The sequence below is a fragment of the Octopus bimaculoides genome, chromosome 17 (assembly GCF_001194135.2).
Source record: "Octopus bimaculoides isolate UCB-OBI-ISO-001 chromosome 17, ASM119413v2, whole genome shotgun sequence".
NCBI classification, from domain to species: domain Eukaryota; kingdom Metazoa; phylum Mollusca; class Cephalopoda; order Octopoda; family Octopodidae; genus Octopus; species Octopus bimaculoides.
In genome coordinates, this window is record NC_068997.1 from 42,503,409 (window position 1) to 42,507,208 (window position 3,800).

The window sequence follows — 3,800 nt, forward strand, 5'->3', positions numbered from 1 at the left end:
ATATATATATATATATATATAATGTGTGTGTGTGTGTGTGTGTGTGTATGTATGTATATAATGTATGTGTGTGTCTATGTATGCGCGCACTCGTACACATATATTTATAGAATGTTGATTGGCCATAACAAACAGCCTTCTGAATATACTACTGCTCTAATATTTTAGAATGTGCTTCTTATTTGGATATATGAAGTATTACCTATATATATAGATATGTAGCCGAAATTGTTTAAGGCTTTTTTTTAATTGTTTTTTGTAGCTAACCTTAATTATTTTAATTAGTATTGTTAGTGCTGCTACAATGTAACATCTCTATTAATTGTTACTACACTCATTATATTAGTTTGCGCCGTACTGTAGAAATTTAAGCTTCCGGCTAGTTGACCCCTTCGAGAAGATATAGCCCATAGTATTTTCACTACTAATAAAATATCCTTGGAAAATACATGGTATTCAAATCCACCCAGTCCCTATCGTCCATGAATTTGGAACAGTCAAATGCATTATTGACATTGTTACTGAGTGCCGTAAAATATGTAAGTGACGGGGGACAGACTTCCGGCGAAGTCGTGCTTGTGACCCGGGTTTCGATTCTCGCTTATACAGTTTTTGGACTCGTTTATTTTCGTTGCCGACGCGCTCAGAAAAATCCATGAACGTCACGACGTAACCGTTAGCGCACCTTAACTCATCCCTGTCAGCCTAAATTCCCAAGTTTTCTTCCTGTTCAGATAAGAAGAAACCGTTGACAGGCGCCAGAGTACGGCGGTTAAGTTCTCAGCTAGCTTGCTTTCCCGACTCACTCTTCCGATTCAGCTGGAATTACTTCCACTTTTGTCGTTAATATCTAAAAGCAAAAGGCATGTAACGTAAGTATGTACGTTATAATTTCCCACTTTTTGTTCCTTCCCCTCTGAAATAGTTCTAATTTCTTTTTATTGTGTGCTTAAAGCACATTTATTATGAATGGCGGGCACAACGGTGTTAAGGAGCCGCTGATGCAACCCGCTATTGTTGTCTAGCACCCCTTTCCCGGTCAAAGACGTGTGATCAAAGGCCATCCATCATCAATGACCGTCCGTTTTTTATTTACGGAATAGTATATCTAGGACTACATTATTCAATGCATCCATTTTTTTTCTTATAACATGCTTGGATATGATTTGATGGATATATGTCTGCTATTTCTAACAGGTCGACAATCGTTTGTTATTGTTTAACCCGAAATCAGCTCGTAGATTAGACTTATAACAAAAGCACTCCCAGCTTTATTAATCATGTCCCTTTATTTTCAGACGTAGTGGATACTGTACTACGTTATTCAACTTGGCCTTCTCTTCTTTGTGATTTGAAGATGATTTGACTGCCATGTCTAGCAAGTTTCACAAAGTTTTCGTTTAAAGACAGTTTTATTTCGCGATAAGTCGCTAATACTATTTAGCAAGTCATGTATGTCACATAACTGTATTCTCTTTCATCTACTTGAAATTTAATTCAGAATATCACGATTATTGTTGGCACCGGAGAATGAAACAGAGTAACCTGTCGACGTTCAAATTTCGATTTCGGAAGTGGGAGCCTTTACGCTTTAAGGTTGTTCAACTTGCTAGAAATGACAGCCAAATTCTCTCGAATCAAACCCTCTCTTTTTTTCTTCTTAAAAAGGAACATCATAGTGGGTAATGTAGTCTGAATGAAAAATAAGATGGTCACGATTAAAATGCATTTAATCATTAGGGGACTAAATCACTAATGAGCTGATAATGTGAAAAACACAAACAAACATCTTTCATCTTAAAGTAGATTGGAGCAGTTTAGAGAAGAAGCCCTTATATTATTGTTTTAATTACTGTTTATCGACCAGTTCTGTGAAGTCGGACATAGGCATTAGATTCCCGGAATCGTCGGAGTTGGTATTTAAATTGTACAAAACGTATTAAAATGTTTAATTTTTCAGATATTAACTTCACTAGTTTCTCAGAACTATTGAAGAATAATCAAACATGGTTTTCAGAAAGGAGGATTTTGTAGAATTAGTTCTGTTTCTAAGAGCAAAGTGTTTAGTAAATTTTTTATTTGGATTTTTGATATGACCCCAAGGTTCTTTAAATTATGTAGAGATAAACTTTTCAGTCTTTTACAATATAATTTTTATTTCCCCTCTTTCCTACATTTACTTCAGTTTTATATTCCAATAATACTTTAATTTTGATAAAAAAAGGGTTACGTATATTTGTGTTTATTACTTTTTAAGGTTGTCATTTAATTTGTTTTAAGGTGTTCAGTCTTTTAACTTTAAAATGTATTTCAAATTTTTGAACTAGTAAATAAAAATGTTCCTGATTTTTTTGTAATACTTTTATAAAATTATTACTGTTCTTTATAGCCTTTTGATAAAAACTCCTTTAAGGAAGTAATAATGCTTTGGTTTTTAAATCCACAACGTAACCGGTTAGGATGTTAAAAAGTAACCTGGTGACTCTGATTGACCGTATATGTTATGTGCGTTCAATCAATATAAGAAATATATGATTGATTAGTTTAATTAAAGATACAGAAGCTGGAGTTTGAGTAGAAGATCTTATGTAGTCTTGGTTTTGAGGTACACACTGAGCACTTATGTTGGTTCGGAAGCAGTTTTTAGGTTATGCAAACTGGTGGTGTTGGTTCTGGTTGAAACGATATCGTTGGCAATTTGTTCCTAGTGTGAAATTGTTCGAATGTCACAGGTGTGATAGATAATTAACTGTTCCTTAAAATAAACCTAATTGTCGTCATACACTATACACTTGTAGTGATGCTTGACTATATTATTACTCAAAGTAATCATTTCATCATGGTTGTTATTCTACATACTATATTCCCTACATTGATGTAACATAAATATTGCTATCAGTTTATATATAATACAGATTATTTCAAGTTGGTTTATGTGCATTTTCTGTCAAGCCTCATTGTTTTTTTTTAAGGACAATTACGAGACACTGGTTAACCTTTCTGTCTTATTCCTACGAGTTATAAAATGTGCCCCAGTTGGGTTCCAAATACGATTCACTCTGTCTCCTTCAAAATATATAGTGGCCTTTTATCTGTATTAAAACAACAACCTCCAGTCAGTTTTAAATTAAGTTTGATATAATATGAGCCAAGCGCCAGAGCAATTTTAAACTGGAACTGGTGAAAAGCTTTATTTGTAATGAACACTACGGTTAGTGTCAATAGTTGACTGGAGTTGAAGGGTTTTTCTTTCTTATATTAGAGCCCACAGAATGAGAGCGAAAGAGTTGCTGGAGCTGCACAATAGGCACTCCTTTCTCATTCAACATAGCCTGTTTAGTGGGGAAAAAAGAAATAACTTCAGTACTTGACTTTATTTACTGACAGTGAAGCGATAAAAGGGCGAAGTTGACTTCCAAGGAAATTTGAACTTAAAGCGCAGACAGCTGGAAGAAAATATTGCGGAGTGGCTGTGTGGTAAGTAGCTTGCTTACCAACCACATGGTTCCAGGTTCAGTCCCACTGCGTGGCATCTTGAGCAAGTGTCTTCTACTATAGCCTCAGGCCGACCAAAGCCTTGTGAGTGGATTTGGTAGACGGAAACTGAAAGAAAACCCGTCGTGTATGTATATATATATATGTATGTATATATATATATATATATATATATATATTGTCAACTTAATGTGACAATCCCAATAAGGGAATACCCTACTGCTGTTTAGCCCTAGGAAGCTGGACCGCTTCCTGTCGGCCTTGACACAATTACTGTGTCCTTAAGTTTGTGAAGGGGAGACAAG

General features: G+C 35.1%; 1 protein-coding gene across 5 annotated transcripts in view; it reads left to right on the top strand.

The window, feature by feature from the left end:
• Window positions 1-3,800, top strand: part of LOC106878488 (serine-rich adhesin for platelets) — a 45,744-nt gene that overhangs the window by 9,457 nt on the left and 32,487 nt on the right. The window contains exon 1 of one of the 5 annotated variants that reach the window (XM_052973891.1): window positions 548-876. The exons of 3 other annotated variants lie outside the window; for them this stretch is intronic. The gene's annotated coding sequence lies outside the window, so the exon portion shown is untranslated. Of the gene's footprint in view, window positions 1-547; window positions 877-3,800 lie in introns of those variants that run through there. One more of the 5 variants, XM_052973889.1, reaches the window with a different exon arrangement.